This window comes from Prionailurus bengalensis, unplaced genomic scaffold (assembly GCF_016509475.1).
Source record: "Prionailurus bengalensis isolate Pbe53 unplaced genomic scaffold, Fcat_Pben_1.1_paternal_pri Un_scaffold_56, whole genome shotgun sequence".
In the NCBI taxonomy this organism is placed as follows: Eukaryota; Metazoa; Chordata; class Mammalia; order Carnivora; family Felidae; genus Prionailurus; species Prionailurus bengalensis.
The window spans coordinates 112,045-134,751 of NW_025091158.1; the positions used below are offsets into that span (position 1 = coordinate 112,045).

Here is a 22,707-nt window from a genome sequence, read left to right on the forward strand (position 1 = left end):
CCCTTTGATTTTTATAATAACCCCTTATACTTTTCACTTTTTCTCTCTCTTTTCAAATTGACTAAATTTGTGAAAAGTTCTTGTTTGTTCCTGTACACCCCTCAAAAAAAAAAAAAAAACAAAGAGCTCTCGAATTTCTTACCCATCCCATTGCTATTCCTTCTTATTTTTTCTGCTTTTGTCATTTTTATTTCTTTCTGTGTTCTCCTGTGTGCTTTTTTGGTAACCTTTTGAGTTGAAAGTTTAATTCATTTATATTTTTTTGTCATTTAAAGGAAAGCATTTAAAGAAAACCTTGGTGAAACCTCATACCTTTTTATTAATATTTTCATTATTATAAATGCCCCTATTTATTTCCATAATAGTTTTTTTAAATTTTTTTAATGTTTATTTATTTCTGGGACAGAGAGAGACAGAGCATGTGTGGGGGAAGGGCAGAGAGAGAGGAGACACAGAATCCTAAACAGACTCCAGGCTCTGAGCTGTCACCACAGAGCCCAACTCAGGGCTTGAACTCGTCAACCATGAGATCGTGACCCAAGCTGAAGTCAGATGCTCAATCTACTGAGCCACCCAGGTGCCCCTTCCATAATAGTTTTTGCCTTAAAGTTTGCTTCATCTGTTTTAGCACAACTACTCTAGCTTTCATATGGTTTTTGTCTGCATGATGTATTTTTTTCATCCCTTTACTTGCAACGTATTTATATCTGAAGTCTCCTTGGACAGCATATATATGGATCTTGTTTTGATCCAGTATGACAGTCGCTGACTTTCTGACTGGATTGTTTAATCCATTCACATGTACGGTGATTATTGATATAGTGGATTGATGTATGCCATTTTACTTTTTGCTTTCTGTGTCTCCTGTCTTTTGTTTCTATTTCTCTTTTATGGCCTTCTTTACATTAGTTAATATTTTCTAGTGTAACATTTTAATTATTTTAATGATTTTTTCAAAATAGAATTTTTCGTTATTTTACCAGTGGTTTCTCTAAAATTTACCATACGCTTCTTAATTTATCAGAAAATACTCCATATTTATGCTAATTTAATTCCAGGGAAATATATAAATACTACTCCTCCATAGCTCTATCACCTCTGTGGTGTTATATCACATATTTTTGTGCACACATCACATTGATATATGTTACAAACCCAATAGTACACTGCTATAACTTTATATAATTTTATATAGAGAGAATTATAATTTTAATTCTCTCATATATAATTTTATATGAGAGAAGTTAAAGAGAAAGGGGAGCAAATATATAATTACATAGCTTGCTGTATTAATCTTATTTACATTTCTGGTTCTTTTCATTTGTTCCTGTTGTTGAGTTACTCGGGTATCACTTCTTTACTCCATTTCAGTTTTGCTCCCGCCTACCTCCTTTCTGCTATTATTGTCAAATATATTTCATTTATATATGTTGTAAATCCAACAATACAATTATATACACATTGTTTTTATACATTTTCTTTTTAAATCAGTTAATAAAAGAAAGAAAATATGCATTTAAGCTGTCTTTTATAATTATATAATTACCTTTCCTGGTGCTCTCTGATGGATTACTGTCTGAGTCACTTGCTTTCAGCTTGAAGAACTTCCCTCAGTATTGCTCATAAGGTGGGTCTGCTAGCAACAAATTATCTAAGCTTTTGTTTATATGGAAACGCCTTTATGTTTTGCTTTTATTTTCTGAAAGATAACTTTGCTAAATATGAGATTCTTCGTTTGACAGTTTTGTTCTTTCAATGTTTGGAATGTATCATCCCACTACCTTCTGACCTCTATTGTTTCTGATGAACAATAAAATGTTTCTGTTAATCTTATTGGGGTTCCTTTATATATGATTAATCATTTTTCTCTTGCTGCTTCCAAAATTTTATTTTGTATTTGTTTTTCACCATTTTTACTAAGACGTGTTTGAGAGTGGACCTCCTTATGGTTATTTTACATGAAATTCATTGAGCTTTGTGGATTTTTAGACTAATGTTTTTCATCAAATTTGGGATGTTTTCAGCCATTATTTATTCTAACATTTTTCTCTGCTACTTTCAGTTTTCCTCTCTTTCTGGAACTCTCATTATGCATATATTGGTGTGTTTGATGGTAACCCACTACTTTCTGAGGCACTTTTCATTAAAAAAATAATTTTTCTGGTTTTTAGATTGCATAATGTCTATCTTAAAGTTCACTCTTCTGCCATTCAAACCTACTGTTGAGCCACTCTACTGATTTTTTTTTATTTCAGTTACTGTACTTTTTAGTTCCAGAATTTCTACCTGGTTCTTAAAAAGTTTTGTTATTGATATTGTCTACTTGACGAGACAAGTGTGGTCTTTATGCATGGTTTCCTTTAGTTCTTTTAACATATATATAATGGCTGCTTGGCATCTTTGTCTGTTGAGTATGACATCTGGCCCCACTCAGCTTATATTGTCTGCTTATTTTTTCTTTCCTGTGATGGGTTATACTTTCCTATTTCTTTGCATGCATCATAGCTTTGTTAAAAGCTGAACAATTTAGGTAATATATTGTACCAGTGCTGGGTACTGATCCTCTTTTTTCCCTTTGCAACGTTCATTTTTGTTTTTTCCTTGTTTATGTCTTTAGTGACTTGGCTAGGCTATTTGAGTGAAGTCTATTTTCCCTGTGGTGTGTACCCAATGATGTCACTCATCAGGGACATAGCCCTGAGCATGGGATGATAGCAGTTTTAGCAGGGCTCTCTATGACTCTCTGTTTTCCTGGTCTCTCTGTTGCTATTTGCCTTTTTGGTGTAATACTCAGCAGTTCAGCTCAGCTGACTGCAATCTGGTTGCTCTATTGTTTTCAACAATGCTCTGGGGCATCAATTGCTCTATGATAGGACCTAATTAAATTTGGACTCCTTTGCCAGGGTAGTTTTTGAGGTCAGCCTTTGAGGTTTGTTTCTACCCAGAGGGCTCTTCCCTGGTTCTCTCTGGTAAACTAACTGACCTGTGGTTTACCTTAATGCTGTCATAGAGCTATCAGCCTTCTCTTAAATGTTCATCCCCAAGATCTCTGTTGTTTTTGAGAATGCCCTTAAAATTGAACTTCACTACGCAGTTTCAAATAAAGTCAGTGCCTTTTGGGAGCTCTCTGTTCTTACAGAAATCTTCTTCCCCTGCCCCAAATCTCTGAACCTCTGGCACAGGTGGTGGGTCCTATGAGGGAGCTGGGGCTGAGCAGATGAGGTCCCAGTAGTCTCAGCCTGCCACACCTGGGTTAGAGCCTTCATTTTATGAGTGGGGACTAGGTGGAAGCCATACTCATCAGGAATTTAGCCTCTGAAACACGGAGTTGGGGGCACCTGGGTGGCTCAGTCAGTTAAGCATCCAACTTCCGTTCAGGTCATGATCTCGTGGTCTGTGGGTTCAAGCCCCACATCAGGCTCTGTGCTGACAGCTCAGAGCTGGGAGCCTGGAGCCTGTTTCATGTTCTGTGTCTCACTATCTCTCTTCCCCTCCCCTGCTCATGCTCTGTCTCTCTGTGCCTCACAAAACTAAATTTTAAAAAATGTCTTAAAAAAATTAAAACACAGAGTTGGAGAAGATGAAAAATGGTGATGGCCTGCCCCTCCTGATGAGATGTCATATCCCTGGACTGGGAGCAGGAGGAGAGGTACCCTGCCTTCCTGACCACACCTGTCTGGGGTGGAGTTTCTACCACCTGGATGGAGAGAATTGTTCATGGCTCAAGTACCATAGACTCTCATTGTTCTTACTGAGATTTGGTAGATTTACTTGAATAAATGTTTCTTCATTTGCTTAAATGGGAGTTTATGAAAATTTTCAGAGATTGTATATGGTTGTTTTTTTTATAAATCATTTTCACCAGTTATGGTTATTTCCCTGGGAATTGCCAACAGGGCTCCTCATACTAGTCTTCAGCAGTGACTCCAACCTCATGCTTTTTGAATTTATTGTGTTCATATTTGTATTATTCTTAAATAACATACAATTATAGTTTTGATATCTTTGCTGACCCAGTAAGACTTAAAAAAATCCAATTGTTTTCTTCTTAAATTCTGTTCCTGTGTTTCTAGTTTTATTATGTCATGGTCAGAGAATATGCCCCTTGGTATTTGTTTGCTAGTGCTGCCATAACAAAGTACCACAAACTAGATAGCTTAAGCAACAGAATCATACTGATCAAGGAGACTAGAAATCATAGATGAAGGTGTCATTAAGGCAATGCTCCCTCTAATGGCTCTAGAGACAATCCTTCCTTGCCTTTTCCTAGCTTTAGAAGCATCACTGATTTCTGCCTTGATCTTGACATGGTGCTTTGTCTCTATGTGTGTCTGTATTCAAGTCCCCTCCCACTTTTTTTTAAGGTTTATTTATTTGTTTGGAGAGAAGAATAATAAGAGAGAGAGAGAGAGAGAGAGGGCCAGAAGGGGAGGGGCAGAGACAGAGGGAGAGAGAGAATCCCGAGCAGGCTCCACACTGTCAGTGCAGAGCCCAATGTGGGGCTCAAACCCACAAACCATGAGATAATGGCCTGAGCGGTAAGCAAGAGTCAGATGCTCAACCAACTGAGCCACCCAGATACCTCTCAAATTGTGTCAAAGGACACCATTGACCTAATAAATCCATTACTGGGTTAAGGCCAACTCTAATGATGTCATTTTAACTAATTACATCTGCAACAGCCCTATTCCCAAATAAAGTCACATTCTGAGGATATCAACATATGAATGGGGGAAGACACAATCCAACCCATAAAAGCCTATAAACATTCTGCTTTCTAAAATGGAGAATTTCTGGGGCACCTGGATAGCTCAGTCAGTGGAGTGTGTGACTCTTGATCTCAGGGTTGTGAGTTCAAGCCTCACATTGGGTATAGATATTACTTAAAAACAAAATCTTTAAAACGGAAAATTTCTTTTTTTTTGATGTCCTTTTTAAAAATGTTTATTTATTTTTGAGTGAAAGACGGAGATTAAGCAGGGGAGGGGCAGAGAGAGAGAGACAGAGACAGAGAAACAGAATCCGAAGCAGACTCTCATCTCTGAGCTGTCAGCACAGAGCCCAACGTGGGGCTCAAACCAACAAGTTGTGAGATCATGACCTAGGCTGAAGTCAGATGCTTAATCAACTGAGCCACCCAGGTGCCCCTAAAATGGAGAATTTCTTTGTGATCTGATATATGATACATTCTTGTAAATACTTATTGAACAGCCTAAAATAGTGATGATGATGATTATTATATACACTTTATTTTTCAGAGCAGTTTAAGGCTTACAGAAAAATGGAGTAAAAAGTATAGACAGTTCCCATATACCTCATATCCTCATGTGTCTACAGCCTCCCTCGCTATAGACATCACACACCAGAGTGGTACATTTGTTACAATTGACAAACTTACACTGACACATCATTATCACCCAAAGCCCATAGTTTTCATTAGGATACACTCTTGGTGTTGTACATTCTATGACTAATGTTATGACATACTTCCACCATTGTGGTATCATATGGAATAGTGTCACTGCCCTATGACTTCCCTGTGCTTCACCTACTTTGCCTCCCTCCCTCCACCCCTGGCAACCCCCAATCTTTTACTGTCTCCATAGCTCTGCCTTTTCTAGAACATCATATATTTGAACTCATATAGTATATAGTCTTTTCAGATTGGCTTCTTTCACTTAGTAATATGCATTTAAGTTTCTTCCACATCTTCTCATGGCTTGATAGCCCATTTCTTTTTAGGGCTGAATAATATTCCACTGTCTGGATGTTCCACAGATTATTTATCTATTCACCTACTACTGAAGGACATCTCAGTTTCTTCCATGTTTTGGCAACTATGAATAAAGCTGCTATAAACATCTATATGTAGTGTTTTCTGTAGACATAAGTCTTCAACTCATTTGGTAAATACCAAGGAATGTGATTGGTGGATCTTATGCTAAAGTTACGTTTACTTTTGTAAGAAATGACCAAACTGTCTTCCAGAGCAATTGACCTACTTTGCATTCCTACCAGCAATGAATGAGAGTTCCTCTTGCTCCACATCCTCTCCAGCATTTGGTGCTGTCAATGTATTGGATTTTGGCCATTCAAATAATTGTGTAGTGGTGTCTCACTGTTGTTTTAATTTGCAATCCCTAATGACATATGTTGAGCATCTTTACATATACTTATCTGCCATTTGTATATCTTCTTGATGAGGTATATGTACAGATACTGCCTGTACAATTTTTTAATTTGGTTGTTTATTGTCTTAGTGTTGATTCTTTTTTGAGATCTTTGTATATATATATTTAACGTTTATTTATTTGGGGGGGGGGGGGTCAGAGAGAGAGGGAAACAGAGAATTTGAAGCAGACTCCAGGCTCTGAGCTGTCAGCACAAAGCCTGATGTGGGGCTCAAAACTCATAACCGTGAGATCATGACCTGAGCCAAAGTCAGACACTCAACCAACTGAGCCACACATGTGCCCCACGATCTCTGTATATTTTGGATAGCAGTCCTTTACCAGATGTGTCTTTTGCAAATATTTTCTTTCCCAAATAGTTACTTTCTTTTTAACAAGAATGGTGGAATGGAATTAGTATCTTAACTATCTATAGAGGATGAAAGTGTCCCAATTCAAACCTACTGAACCAGAATCTTCACAGGTTCACCTTAGTACATGCAGTTTTACAAGCTCAGAGGCAGGGGAGCCATGGAAATGGAAGGGCCAACTGGGTGGAGGAGCCCAGGATTAGGTAATTGATAAGGTGGGGAAGGGAAGTATCAAGATGACTCCTAGGTCCTGGCTTGAACAACTGGTTGCAAGGAGAGGTTGTTTACTGAAATGGAGAACCCAGAAAAATAACATGTATTGGGAAAGATTAAGAGTTCAGTTTCAAATATGTTGAGTTTGAGAGGCTGCAAAGCATCCAAGTGGAGGTGGTGAGCAGTCAGAGGAATCATAAATGGATCCAGATCACAGACAGATTGAGAAGATAAAAATTGCATTTGAAAAGGTGAGCCAGGGTGAGGTCAATTTGAGGAGACAGTATGTGTTGAAAAAAGGAGAAGATGACCTTATTTTAACATACTCACCTCTTTAAAGACCCTGTCTCCAACCACAGTCAGATCTGAGGTTCTAGAGGTTAAGACTTCAGCATAATGAATTTTGAGGGCACACATTCTGCCCATACCAGGGAGTAAGTAAGCCCTGGGCACAGAGGGCACTAAGTACTGGGGGTGCACAGCCCAGAGGCCTGGCCTAAAGAGGCACATGTGAGGGGTAGCAGAGCTTGTACCTCGCCCTCAGCACCTGCTGGCTGCCATGACTCCTTCACTCACTCCAACCTGCAGGCCCACTGGTTGGCCAGAGACTCTCAGACCATCCTGATGTGTGGAAAATTGGGTTCACAAGTTCCACGGAGGTGGGAAAACACATCATGAAAAGGTAGGTGGTTGGAGGTATCTCTGGTCACAGTGTGGAGAAGTAGACAATGCTGTGTGTGAGCTTGAGGCAGGCCCGAGTCTGGTGTCTGAGTTTCTGACCAGCCCCTGGTGAGGCCGGTGCAGCTGCTCTGTGGAGTGCACTTAGACCCGGGGCTGCTGGAGATTCCGTGCAATTTGGGGCCTTGAGCATGCATGGCCGCTTGGGACAGAGCTGCTCTGAATTGAGATGGGCTTCAAGTGTGAATGGCCCACTGGATTTTGAAAACTTAGTGCACAAATAGCTCATTAATAACTTTATATTGATGACAGGTTTAAATTTATTTTTATGAATTGTGCTAAATTAAATACATTAGAATTAATTTCATTGGTTTCTTTTTAGTTTTTCTTTTAAAACTAAAAGGAAGTTACTTTAGTTTTTTTAGTGGTAGTGAAAAAAATGCTGTTACATTTGTGGCTGGTATTTGAGGCTTTTGCTCTATTCTGTTGGACAGCCCTGTTCTAGAGCATCATTTCGTCTCTTATTCCTGGTATTTGCCTCACATCAGCTGGGGTTCTATTTCTGGCTCTGTTACAAATTCATGATATGGCCGGGGCCAAGCTCTGACCCTTCCAGGCCTCAGTTTCTCCACCAGTTGAGTGAAAGTAGTTTTCATGCTCCATGGTGCTGGTTTGTGCAGCCAACAAGCTTGGGGCTACAGACAGGGCTGTACTGCAGCAAGGTACCTTGTACCCCTGCCTGTCCCAAGACGAACCCTGGGTGCCTGAGCACCACCACACTGAAACTGAATTCTGGGGATGGGTTTCAGGCATGTGTACTTGAGTGAGAGGTACAAATAGAGAGGAGCTGGAGCTTCTGTTGGGCATAGTGACGCCTTTCTCTGAGGTCACGAGACCACCCACCACTGCCTGTGCTGTAAGACTCGTGAGTGAGACCTCCCAGTGTGTTGGAGAACAAGAAGCCGGGGGCACCGTAAGAATGTCCTGAAGGAAAGGGACAGAGCAGCAAGAAACTGAAATCAGTTTCATTCCCAGGATGGAAGGCTGCTGGGACCGCTCGTTCTGTCCAGAAGGACATCATACAGGCTCCAGGCCTGGGGATAAGAATGTTTTGTCTGGTGCCAGATGTACTCATGACCCAGTATGGAATACACTGCAGGTGCATGACCTGTCAAGATGCCAAATACAATGTTGTATGTGCTTGCTGTTATCAGATAATTTGCAAAAATAAAGGAGGCTTGAGCCAGGGGACTGATGCTTGGGCTCCTGGAGAGTCTTAGCCCCCTGCTTTCCAATTCTCTCATCACTGCATCTTTAGGACCTATTTCTCTACACCAGAGCAGTCCAGCTACAACATGACAATTCCATAGGGAGAAAGGTTCTTTTGTGTTAGAACATCACCTTATTGTAGCCCCCAGTGCAGAGCAGTGTTCTTTTTCCCTGAGACACTTCTGCAGCCCCTGACTCTGCTCTCCAGGGGGCCTCTCTATGCCCTGAAAGATGGGGTTCTCACCTCTTGGCCCTCTGGGGGCCAGGATGCATCCTGGGCCCTGGCGCTTTCCTTGAGTAGGCACCATGTTTGTGCTGATCACAGCAGCTTTACATGGTATCTTTTCTGGGCCAGGAGCCACAGCCAGTGTGGCTGGTAGAGTGTATCTTTAGAGTCAGTGGAGGCTGACATCAGAGCCTGTGAATGGGGCCAGGCAGAGCTACTCTGATGCTTTTTGAGTGCAACAGAGCAAACCTCAGCATTGAAGAAAGGGAGGCTGGTGGTGGTGCAGGACTGATGGGTGGGGTGCAGATGGATGGATGAGGGAATGGGGCCAGAGCTTACTGCAAGTAGTCACAGCAGCTGATTTACTTGTCCTTATTCAATAGCTAGCTGGTCTTCCCAGTGCTGTGTAGGTGATAGTTCTATGTGAGCACGTATGTGCTACGGTGAGTGAGGGCTCAGTAAATGTCAGCTCTGAGGACTCCAGGGCAGGAGGGCTTGGATGGGTGTCTTGTGGCTCTGGGGCTGCCATCTTCTGGGGACTTTCCAAGACCCCTGATGCTGGCTCCTGAGATGGGAGCCTTCTTCCCAGGTAAGTCCTGAGCAAGGAGAACCCCTCCCCACTCCCACCCCGTGCCATGCCTGTGTTTCACTGGCCCACTCCTGTGAGTGTCCCTTTGCGGACACTATCAATAAGTCCACTTTGTGCCCACTGATGCAACATGCACAGGACCCACAACTTCTCTCTGTTTGCACCCGTCACTAAAAATCCAAGAGGGCAAAGGCCTTGTGGCACTGCAGCCACCCCAACAGGTCCTGTTTTTGGTTTATTTATTGGATAAACACAGCTGCATGACCAGACAAATGCCTGTCCACCCCAGTGGGGCTTATGCTTTATGGGCAGGGTCAGACACAAATACACTGCACAGCAAAACACATCAGACGCGGAGCTCAGGAGCATGCAATTTATAGGGAGCAGTCAGGGCAGGCACCCCAGCAAGAGAACATTGGAACAGAGGCCAGAAGGAAGTGAAGAAGGAGCTTCAAGGATATGTGAAGCAGGAACGATCCCAAGGGGCTGAAAGCAAAGGCCCTGTGATGGGCGTGAGCCTGGGTGTGGAGGAGGAAGAAGGCAGCGGTGTGGAAAGGGAAGGGAAAGCTGATGAGCATGGGGGTGGGGAGAAACCCCCTCTGGCCCTCTGTTTGCTTTTTGAGTACAGCATGCTTTGGAGCTTCCCTTGGCCCCTCCATCTGGAGCTCCTGTGTCCCCATCTCCCAAGGACCCAGTCCTACCAACCTCTGTCCCTTTCAGCTGCGCCCTGAGTAACATGAAAAAGGTCTCCCTGGAGCTGGGCAGGAAGTCACCCCCCATCATCCTTGCTGACTGTGACCTCAGTAAGGCTGTGCAGATAGTGAGGACCACCTGCAGGTGGACGTGGGGTGCCCATCTCTGATTCCACAGTCAAACTCACAAATTTGGCCTAGACTGGCAGGAAGGAGCCTAGGGGACAAAGAATGACATATGTCTTCCAGAAAAAAAAACACTTCCCAAGAAGTTTTGTGACTGTCAGAATTACCAAGATCAGCTTCACAGAATAGGAAATGTTAGCCATATTCCCATCTGTTCTGATATCAGCATGAAAACCTCTCCTTTTTGCTGTGTCTGTTTGTCCAGCTCCACCACTGACTCACTGGGCAGCCTCAGGCAAGTTACTTAACCTTTCTGGGCCTCATGTTCTCACCTGTATGATGGGGAGAATACACCTATGGTTGTTATAGGGATTCAACAAGCTATTAAGTCCGAAGGGCTTAGAAGATGTGTCAGGTGCTGTGTGTCAGTTGTTCTTATGTTTGTATTGTCACTGTCATTGTTATGCCTCAGTCCCCCTCTCCATACCTTCAGGAGCAAGCCAGTAAGGCCATGTTCCACCAGTGCCCAAATATGCCCCATTCCATCTAACCGTCACTGTGCCTTGGAGCACAATGTGACACCCAGCATGGACATGAAAGGGAGTACAGCCTCAGATAGGGAAATTGAGGGAGGCCAGTTCATCAGCCCAAGGGTCTTGGCCCTGGTGCTAAGGCCATTGCTGCAGGGCCAGCAACCCAGGTCATGTCATTGGTCAGTGCAATCCTAGCTTCCATGAGAATCAAGCTTGACACAGAGCAGTCAGGCTCATACGCCTCCCCTGGCTGACCACATAGGGCTCCCCAGGGCAAAAATACAGGCCCCTTTGAGAAGTGTCCCTCTGAAGACACTTATTCTAGATCCCTGCCAGGAGTTCTCTCAGGCCTGAGCTGGCACCCTGTCCCTCCCGAGACATGGGGCTGCTGCCTGCTCCAAGCTAACAGACCCTCCAGGCTCAGCCCCAAGAGTGTGAGCTCTGACTCCTCCTGTATCACCCCAGGGAACACGCCTTCATACAGTGTCTCCAGGCTCACTCCCTGACTCCCTCTTGTCCTCCACTCTCTGCAATGCAGACACAAGTGTCCCCAGGGGATGGGACTCATCTCCCCTCTTGAGGTGAATGAGTAATGAGTGGAGCTGGTATGCCCAGTGCTGGCTGGGCCTGGCCCACCATCCCATCAAAGGTCAGGATATACACATTCCTCCCTTACCCTATAGGAAGGGGGTACCTGGGGCTGATGGGATGTGGGGGGGGGCTGATGCCTTGGGAGAGGTTGTAAGCCAGCATCCTTATCCATTCTCTGAAGGGGATGAGCTGTGTCTTCTTCAACAAAGGCGAGAACAGCATTGCAGCAGGCCAGTTCTTCGTAGAGAACTCAATCCACAACCACATTGTACAGAAGGTGGTAAGTTCTTCTGCAGAGTCTTCATTGGGGAGACTTGGGCTGCAGGGGGTTGGGGGCAGGGAGGCAGGCTTGGGCCAGGCGGAGTCAGGCACTGTTCATCTGAGCAAGGAAACCATCAGGCAAAGCTGTATCATTTTACTGATTTTTATTATTTCAGCAAGAAATAACAACCCTGCAGCTCACACTGACATAACCAAAAAGGGTCTGTGCTAGGGTAGGTCCACAGAAGTGAAGCCTGAGCCAGGAATTCAGGTGTATGTGGCTCACTAAGGGTGCGCTCTCAGATCAAGCCTGGGAGGTGGGAGGAACCAGGAAAGGACAGAGACAGGACATGATCTCAAGTGACATCCAGCCCTAGCCTGACCCACACATAGGAGCTCTGGAGCAAGAAGGACAACTCTTAAGTATACCCCTGGAGTCAAGGGGACAGGCTTTCAACCCCTGTCAACAGTTGTTGTCTTTGAGTGTCCATGGACTAGAGGAGTTCTCCCTAGGACCTGAGACCATCAGCAGCTGCTTCTCATGGCTGCTGCAGGATGGGTGCCCATAGGTAAAGAGGATGTGGCATTGTGCTGATAGCATAGAACCAGAGGGGAAGTCACCCTGTCCCCACTGACTGTTAGAAAAGGCTGTGGGGGAGGATGCTGGTTGGGTCCCAGGTCCATCCCTGGCCCATTCAGTGATTGCAGGACCCACAGGGCTCTGGTTGGCTCAGCTTCAGCCAAGAGCCCTTCCCCACATCCTGATCACAGTGGGTAAGAGAGGGGATGCTGGAACAACAACCACTACATGCAGGTTTAAAGGACTGTATTTACGAAGGCAGGAAAAAAATGAGAGAACAGGACTGAGACAAGGCACGGCAGGTGTTAGGAAGGAGTTCTGGAGAGGGTCTTTTTTTTTTAGAGAGAGAGTAGGGAGAGAGAGCACGTGTGGTTGAGTGGCGGAGGCACAGACAGAGAGGGAAAGAGAGAGAATCCCAAGCAGGCTGTATACTGTCAGGGCAGAGCCCAGAATGGGGCTCGATCCCACAAACAGTGAGATCAGTACATGATTCAAAATCGAAAGTCAGACGCTTAATCCATGGAGCCACGCAGGTGTCCCTGGAGAGGGTCTTGCATAATGGGTAAAAATATGAAACGCAGGGAGAAAAGGAGCAGACCTTCTAGAAGGGAGTGTAACAGCTTTTTCCATGTCATAAGCTAGTCCCCAAACTTAGTGGCTTTGGTAAATGCTGTTTGTGCAGTTACAGTCCTGCGGGTTGGCACCATGGGCACCAGCCCAGGTTCACCTGAGGTTGGCTCGTGTATCTGTGGCCAACAGGGGCACTGGTGGCTGCACTGGGAAGGCTCATCTTTGTCCTTGTGTTGCTTCCTCTCACAGTGTGTGCTTGGGCACATGCAGGGCCAGCGGCAGGATTCCCAAGAGTGAGAGCAGGAGTTGAGAGCCCTCTTGGATCTCTCAAAGGTTGTTCGTGCCACATTCTACCTGCCAAAGCAAGTCACAGGCCACCCCAGTTTGAAAGGGTGGGAAACCAGCTCCACCTCGATGGGAAGTGCATACAGTGGTGTCCACTTGTATAACCCACTGTAGTTTGGGAGCTGGGAAACCTGGCTGAGCAAGTCCTTCACTGTGACATGCCCAACACAGGAATAGCTGAACCTGGGACACGGATGGAGAATCATGATGGAGGAGGCGGCTCACTGAGCAGATGTGGTTATGGGGAGCACAACCCTTCTGGATACTGCAGGGGAGTCATGAAACTCCCACAGGGTGAGGCAGGGGTCAGAATTCCAGGATAACTCTCAGGATCATCTCAGTTCCCAAATACAGCAAGGGAGAAGTGCACCCAGGACGCTCAGCACTATTGCTCTTGGAATCCTAGGGACATAGGTTGGAGGGTCGCCAAGTGACAGCAGAGAAGGGGAGCAAAGCAGGAGATGGGGATCCCTTTCAGCACAGAAAAGTAAGGGGTTCTTGGTGAAAGGGCAGAGGGTGTTCCTTGGGGACTTGAGTGTCTGCTGCATCTGATTAGGCCTGTCTGGAGTGTGTGTGCAGAGCCTGAATGGAGGGGTGAGACAGCCCTCGCCTCAGAGGTAGAGGAGATGGCCAGTCAGACCTGACCTTGATGCAGCCACAGGGAGGGTGTAGATGACCTTGTTTGATTTTAGGAAACCAAGGAAGGAGCCTGGAGAGAGAAAAATGGAAGAGGTGGATCCTAGTCTGGAGGCCAGAAGTTCTGATGTCTACATCCCACTGGTTATGCCACCTGAGTTCTTTTCCGTAGCACAGCATCCCATACTCAGGAGCTTTTCTGACTCTCTGCACTCAGCCCCAGAATCCATCAGACACTATATGGCACATCCTTTAAGGAGATCCAGACCCACATCTCCAGGCGGCAAAGCCTAGACCTACTTTTCGGTTGTCTGAGGCAACAGGGAAGACTTCCTGGAAGGAGGTGGCCTTGAAGCTGGGCCCTGCAGCAGGCAGAAGTGGGAGCAGGAGTGAGTGGACTCAAGGCCCAGGCGCCTCTGCTCCACTCTTACCACCGGGGCATTGCAGCAGGACTGGTGTTCCCTGGCCCCATCCCCATCCCCATCCCATGTTCTGGAGTCCCCAGACAAATGTTCTTTCAGCTTCTCAGCCTGTGAAGCTGGGTGTAGGACTTGTGTAGAGATGCACTCTGCTGGCACCATCCCCCAACCCCACGTCCGGCCCTCACCTATATCCCTGGACACCTCCGTTTTCCCAGGTCATTTGATGCTATGCTCGGGTCTCCTTGCACATAGGATACATCTTGGGTTTCAGCCTGGAAGGCAAGTTTGGAACCAGAATATGGAACATCCTGAGGGTGTGTGGAATTTCTTCAGGGGCCAGTGGCTGGTGGCCAAATGCAGAAATGTCAGTGAGTCAGGTTTGGAGCATTGCCAGGAACTTGGGCACCTGAGCAGGACCTGACTGGGAGAACTTTCCACAGGTAGAAGAGGTGAAGAGGATGAAGATCGGTAACCCTTTAGACCGGGACACCAACCATGGACCACAGACCTACCAAGCCCACCTATGGAAGCTAATAGAGTACTGCCAGCGTGGCGTGGAGGAAGGGGCCACATTGGTCTGTGGTGGGAGTCAAGTCCCTCGGCCAGGTCAGTCAGAGCACTCCACTTGGGTGAACTGAAAGGCCAGTAGCGTGGCCTCTGGTTTCCTGTCTACTTCTAATTGGAGGCATGTGAAGGCCATGGTTAGGCTCCCAGGCCTCAGGGCCCATCTGTGGCACTGGATGCCATGACCTTGGCTATCTGGACACCTGCCAGACCAGGTGTGGTGCTGGCAAGGTGAAGACAGCAAAGCTGAAATCCAGTCAGTGCTGGTTTAATGTGTATCATAGTGGACTTTAATGTGCCATAAACCTCTGTGCATCCTTGAAATTCTCTCTTCCTATGGATTCCATGGCACTGGCTTTCATGGCTTTCTATCTTTGGCATTACTTCTCAGTGGCCACTCTTCACTGAACCTCCCTCACCACCTGTCCCTTAAATGGAGGTATGCTCAAGTCTCTCCTGAGCTTGGAGTGTTGCTTATGGCAGACACTTACCCTGGAGGATCTCACCCCCTGAAGTGGCTTGCACCTCCCCAAATATCTGTCTCTAGGCTGCTCCTCATTCAGAAATCCTGCCTACCTGGATACCTCCACCTGCCTGTCTCCTCCTCATCCAGAAATCCTTCCCACCTGGACACCTTCACCTGCATGTCCACAGCCCCTTTACACTGAATGGGTACCGAATCCATCACATCATCTGAGTTCCCCCAGCCCCAACCTGACCCAGGGATACACCTGCCTGTCTAGAATCTTCCATTCGATCAAGTCACTGGAGCCAGAGGAGCAGGAGCTGTGGCATGGACTATTTGAACTGCTTCCTTGTTAGATTGCCCACTACATGGGGAAAGACACTGTGTCTGTTTCTATGTACACCATTAGGTCCTTCATGCCAGCGCTGGGACTCACATGAAACCTGAGTTAATTTGATGGAATGAAGGAGGGAAGGAAACAATGAATTTCAGACTCCTCTCTTTTCTTGACCCACTACTCTAAATTAACTGCCTGATTCTCTTAAATTAAAAATCTTTCTTGCCTGCCCTGCATCCCTGCTACCATCCTGCTGACTCTCCACAGCTTTTCCTAACTGGACCATCACATCTGCTTCCTGAGGGACCTCTTATACCATGCTAACCCTTTACTCATGTAGCTGTCGGAAGTCTGCTTATATCTTCCCCAACATTGGGGCAATTTCTACACCATCCCCCTGTGGTGATGAGCTCAAATTCCTCACTTCCACCCAGGGTCTTCCATGATCTATTTCTAACTTGCTCGCCCATGACACATGCTCTAGCCATTTTTTATTCTCTCTGAATACATCTCACCTCTTCTTGCTCCCTGTGCATTTTCTGCTCCTCTGAGGAGCAACCAGCTCCTGTTTCCCCAACTGGTGAATTCATCAACCAGCTCAAATAACAACCAGACCCAGACCATATGTGCTCCTGTGTCACAGCTGCTCCCTGGAATCTCCTACAGTGGCAATTTTATAGACACTGACTGCCACTCTGCTTACTCACTCCCTTCCCTGCCCCCCTGTGGACTAGGGGCTCCATGATGCCAGAGTTCAGAGGCTGATGGGAAAGAGTGAACTGAAGGCATGGTTTGCAGAGCAGTGAGGGGACGGAGCGCATTACCTCGAAATCAGGAACAATGGGGAGCCATCATCACCATCCCCTGGCCTGAGGGCCAAGAGGAGGGCATAGAATTTCTGGAATCTGGTGAGGGGCAGAACTATGAGGTAAAAACTGTACTGGAAGCCAGAAGATGAGGGAGCATGGGCATACAGTCCCCCTCATGGGGCCCAGAAGGGCAGAGAAGAGTATGAAGGAACAGGAAAGGGACAGAGCCTGGCCAGCCCAGAGCCTCCAGCACCTGATGGGCAACAGTTCGTTTGCAGATGGAGTGAATACAGGCCACACCACATGAGCCAAAATGTGTTCATACCTAACTTTTTTTTAATGTTTATTTATTTTTGAAAGAGAGAGAGAGGGAGGGAGAGAGACAGTGCAAGTGGGGGAGGGGCAGAGACAGAGAGGGAGACAGAATCTGAAGTAGGCTCCAGGCTCTGAGCTGTCAGCACAGAGCCTGACTCGGGCCTCGAACTCACAAACCGTGAGATCATGACCTGAGCCAGTCAGACGTTTAACCGACGGAGCCACCCAGGCACCCCTCATACCTAACTTTGGTTTTAAAATTTGTAATTAATGTTAAAATATAATTTACAAATGTATGAAAAGTATGGAATATTTTATTTAAGTTACTTTTAAAGTTAATTTCTTTTTGTTTTTCTAAAAATCAGAAAGAGAAAATTTCATGTCTCTCAATTTTCCCTTAGGCTAAATGAAATCTCAGTCCAGTAGGGTCTCAGGGCCCCTGTGCTCTGTGCCTAGAGGAGAAATAGAAGAAGCATTTATTCTGTCAGAGGTGGTTCCATCTAGAACCAGGGCCTGTAGGGGCAGCAGTCCGGATGGGAGTAGGTGGTGGGCGTATGTTGACAGGAGAGCAGGAGGCACTCACCCCGGTGCTTGGGACATGAGCACCCACACTGAGGTGCCTAGAAGGAGATGAGAAGCAGTCCTGGGAGATCCTGTCCATCAGAACTCGTGTCCAACCTCCCCCTACTCAACCTACTCCACAGGGACTGATGGAGAGCCACCTGAGGGGCTATACTAGATACCGAATTGCTGTTCTATCACAGACCAACACGGAGCATTAGCCTCGTTTTCCTCATCAGTGTTTAGTTGAAAGGGTTGTGAGGATCCCATGGACTCATACACCTGGGGAAGGAAAGGCACCCACAGTGTGTGGCCTCCACCACAAAGGTGTCACAAATTGCAGTGCCAGAGTAGAAATGTGTGCATGGTGGCCGGTGGGACCCAGGCCTGGCCTGGGAGAGCACCACCCACCTACACACCATGGAATCCTGTCTGCCCCTTAGGTTTCTTCTTCGAGCCAACCATTTTCATGGATGTGGAGAACCACATGTTCATAGCCAAGGAGGAGTCCTTGGGCCCATCATGATCATCTCTCAGTTTGCTAATGGATAGGGAGCCCTGCTTATGTCTCTTGAGAACTGGATCCTCTTCCTTGCTTTACTGGGTTCTTCCCTTGAGCTTTGTGGATGGCAGGTGTGGCCAGAAGGAGAATTCAGGTGGGGTGGGGGCTAAGGATGAAGCCTAACCTAGACTTCCCAGTCCTTGTCAACCACTGAAGTTAGCAGAGTCCCCGGAGGTCCAGGAGGGCTGGTTCCAACTGAGAGCATCCACTTCATCTCTCTGATGCCTCTCACAGCCTGCTGGTCCTGTTCCCATTATCCACTGCTGTGTAAGAAACCATCCCAAACTCCAGTGGCTTGAAATAACAAGTTACTTATTTCACTTGTGAATCTTCAATTTGGTCAGCATTTGATGGGACTGGCCATCTCTGCCTCCATGTCAGGGCCTCTCCTTAGGCTTTCTGTGGCATGGCAGTTGCTGCTTGGCACCTCACTCACCCAAAGAGGGCCAGTGAAAGATGTAACCCTCCTCAAGAACCATCAGTCAGCCTCAGAAACACTGGAACCTCACTTTCCCCTCTCCTATTGGTCCAGCAAGTCATCGAGGCCAGGAGAGGAATAGGAACCGGCCATAATTGCTCTACCACAGACTCTTTTCCTGACTATTATTTTTCAGAGTGAACCTCTGAGCAAATTCTAGAATGGCACCTCATCCTCAATACACTGTACTTCCAACTGTCAAAAAATTATCAAAATTATCTTCACATGCTGTGTTAGAATGAGACACTTTTCTACTGTCTACCAAGCAAATATTGTGGTGAGTCTTCAAGCCTATGAAGTCTTTGTGGGAAGGCCCCCAGGGTAGCCCCTTGAGAAGGCCTGACAGATGCACTTTTCCATGTGTAGTGTGACTCTAGCCTGCCCCCCTCTCTGGACTCCCATCCCCCTGTCTATAAAGTGAGGGGCTCACCCAAGATGACCAGAATGGTCTGACCCTGTTCTGCCTCCTCCCTGTCATTCTTTCCTCTTCTCTCAGGTGCCCTACTTGCTGTAGGCCCAGCACATTTCCTCAGAGGGTTCTGCATGTGGGAAGCTTGGAGTGGGCCTGGCCTCCCCTCAGAGGAGAGGGAAGGTCTCCCTGCATTCCATGTGTCAGGTGGCCCCATGACCCTCCTCACAGAGTTCTTCATGGGTTTTCCCTGCAGTGATATGGACACCGTGCTGTCTGGGGCCAATGTGGCAGAATTTGGTCTGGCCTCTGGCATCTTCACCAGGGACATCAACAAGGCCCTGTATGTTAGCAGCAAACTGGAGGCAGGCACATACAACAAGACCAACGTGGCTGCTCCCTTTGGAGGGTTCAAGCAGTCCAGCTTTGGCAAAGACCTCGGTAACCTAATCCTCAACACCTGTAAGGCACCTTGGTGCTGGGCCCAGTCCTGGGGGCCAGGGCTATAATGTTGACAAGATGGCTACCAGTGCTCACTTCTTACTGGGAGGGGACAAGCGATAATTCAGGCAGTATGCAAGATCCTGCTAAAAAGTGAGCAGCACAGGAAGCAGACAAGACAGAGTAATCTGGCCAGAGACATGGAAAGGTGACTTTAGTGGGGACGAAGGTGGGCCTTTCCCAGGAGGTGGCACCTGCTCTGAAACACCAGTGTCTGGAAGAGGCAGGATAAAGACCTGAGGGTGCATGCTTCTGGCAGAGGGACAGCGGGTCCTGAGAGACCAGCTTTGGTCTTGGAGCTGCAGAGAAGGGCCTCAGTTCAGGGACAGGAGAGCCAGAGGAGAGGAGGCTAGGGAGGCTGGCAGGGGGCCAGAGAGCAAGTCCTGACCACCATGGTCAGAGCTTCATCCACAGAAATAGGGGAAGCCATGGAGGCTAAGTGTGGAGGCCAATGGGGCAGTGTGAATCCACAGTGTAGAGACAATGTCAGCCAGGCAGGTAGCCACATACAACCTGCCTGGCCTGTCAGGGGAAGTGGAGATCCAGTCTGGCACTCCTCTTTCCCTGGGCTGTTGCATGACTTAGGATGAGTGCCTCTCTCCCCATCTTGCCACTATGGAGTCCAGCAGTTGAGGACTGGCTCCAGTTGGGGATCATACCTCTGAGGCCCAGTAGTGGTGAGGGGGACAAGGTGTGGGAGAGCAGCTGTCTCCTGGACCCTCCATCCCTGAACCCAGCTCAGGATCCTCAGGGAAGTGGTTGCTCTTTCGTTTTCTCTCCCCTCTCTAACGTTCACACCTGTGGGAACCCCCAAAGGTGTTCATTAAAGGAGCCCCAACAAAACCCCCCAAAGTCTGGTACCACACTGTGCACACAGAGGTGGGACTTGCTCACATGCACATGCACAGGTGTGATGTTGGACAATCCTGCTCCATTTGTCCTTGTCTGCCACCTCTTCCTGCCTCCTCTTCTTGGTGTCCTCCATGGAAATATGCAAGGGCTATTGTCATCCAGGAGGCTGTGGGTGCCAAATCCCCAGGATCTGATCTCAGTCACTTAAGGCTATGCCCCCGAACTCCTTGATCTCATCCTCTCTGCAGCCACCTTATCCCCAGGGCCCTGTGCACATAAACCAGGCATCCTCTACAGCCCATCACGGCTGGACCCAGAGACCTCAGCAGACCCCAGCTGGTGAAGTGTGGCTCCTGGAGCTAACCTTAGTGGGTGGGGGAGATGTCAGGCAACCACAGGCCTGAAATGCTGGTCATGGGGGCCAAACATGTACAGCAGAACATAGCCAGCTTCTCGGTGCCAACTTCTGAGTTCCCTTTTCTAGTAAAGGCATGACCTGGAATTAGCTGGGGTGCAGCAGTGGGGACAAGCAATGGGTTGGCACCTTTGGTTATAAGGGCTCCAAAAGAACCTCTTGGCTGCCCTCGGACTGATGGAGGCATCAGTGTCCTTCACCCAAATCCAATCCTCCTTACCTTCCAGACACAGGGAAAAGGGCACTTCCCCATTCTTTTCTGGGGTGGGGTGTGTGTGTGGAGCCATATGACTAATTCTGCCCAATATTGCAAGAGGGAAGTGAATGTGCCACTTCTGGACCAGACCAATTAGTGGCTGGACTGAGACCCTTTCTCCAATCTGAGGTAGTGACCGGCAGTATCTGAAAGGGTGCTGTTCTGCCTGCCCAGAGCCTCCAGTGACTACAATGGACCTGTGGCAGGAGCAAGAAAGGAACCTTTGTTGTTATAAACTGCTGACACTTCAGAGTTTGTTTGTTCGTTGACACAGTTTTATTCTCATTGCTGTAGTGATAGATGGGTGTTCCTCTGACCATAATTCATAAGAAAACCCTATTATATATGTATTTTAGAGCCAGCAAAATATCAAATGATAGGGTAAGAGTTAAATCAATGATTCTAATTTCTGTTCATTCCAGTATCTTCATTTTTTATAACAAATATTTTATATCACCCTTTTTATATCCCCCAAGATTAACAGATCATATTTCCACTCTATACACATCATCTAAATAAAATTACCATATTACCTTCACTTTAATATAGCTGAGAAATAAAGGAAAGAAAGTTTTAAGTAAATTATGAGTGCTTCGCTGTGTAGGTGTTGGAAGAGTTGGGGGTTCCAGTCAGCCTCTGGAGCACTATCCTGAATTCAGATTTTTCTCACAGGAATCGCAGATCAGGATCTGACCTAGGGGACCCTGTGTGCATTTGGCCTTCACCATTCATGGAAGGCTTCAAGCATAGACCTTACAAAAATTGTAAAATACACATAACATAAAATTTACCATCTCAACCACTTTTTTTTAATGTTTATTTCTGAGACAGAGACAGAGAAGAGCATGAATGGGGGAGGGGCAGAGAGAGAGGGAGACACAGAATCAGAAGCAGGCTCCAGGCTCTGAGCCATCAGCACAGAGCCTGATGTGGGGCTTGAACTCACAAACCGTGAGATCGTGACCTGAGCTGAAGTCAGTCGCTCAACCAACTGAGCCACCAGGCACCCTGCATCTCAACCACTTTTAAGCATCCAGTTCAGTGGCATTAAGTTCACTTCCATGTTGTGTGACTATCATCCATGTCCAGAATTTACACATCTTCCCAAACTGACTCTCTAAACATAGACTTTTTAATGACAATGGCAAATGAGGGGGCTCAGAGAGCTGAGATATATCACTCACATCCAGAAGAAGATGCACATTATACAAATTTAAATTTGTGCCCTTTAACTACATACTATACAACAATTTAGAATTGTTAATAAATACTACAATGACTTAACTCTGAGTTATATTTTTAAGCATTAATGTGCTCCATGTTTTTTTAAAATACTTTATTTATTTTTGAGAGAGAGAGAATGAGTAGGGGAGGGGCAGAGAGAGAAGGATACACAGAATCCAAAGCTGGCTCCAAGCTCTGAGCTATAAGCACACAGCCCAACACAGGGCTCGAACTCACAAACCACGAGATTATGACTTAAGCCAAAGTTGGATGCTTAAGCAACTGGGCTACCCAGGTGCCCCAATGTGCTCTGTGTTAACATGTAAAATGTACAAGTTTTGTAGGCCTGTTTTGACATTTCTTCATCTTTTTAATATACTACTAGCCCCCAGGCATGGAAGTGGTCCAGGCCTCTTGAGCCTTTGGGAGGAAATGGTCTGCATCTTACAGGTGAGGAGGTGGGCTTTCCTTAGGCTCTTGTTTCTGGTGAGTTGCTGACTCCTAGTCTTTTCCCCTCTGCCAGCTGCTCTTCCAAGTGAGGTCAGCAAAACTTGTGGGACTATTTTTAGTGGCAGATGCAGTGACCTTAGCCCTCCTTCTGGGGCCCTGAGGCTTCTTCCCAGTAGCCCAGGGGTTGTTTTTGAGGTTCCTATAACCCTTGAGGTGTCAGCAGCTTCGTGTTCTAT

At 46.6% G+C, this 22,707-nt stretch overlaps 1 pseudogene; it reads left to right on the plus strand.

Moving 5' to 3' along the window:
• The window catches only part of LOC122478373, a 65,779-nt pseudogene extending 46,396 nt beyond the window's left edge, over positions 1-19,383 (plus strand).
• The last annotated feature ends 3,324 nt before the right edge of the window (positions 19,384-22,707 follow it).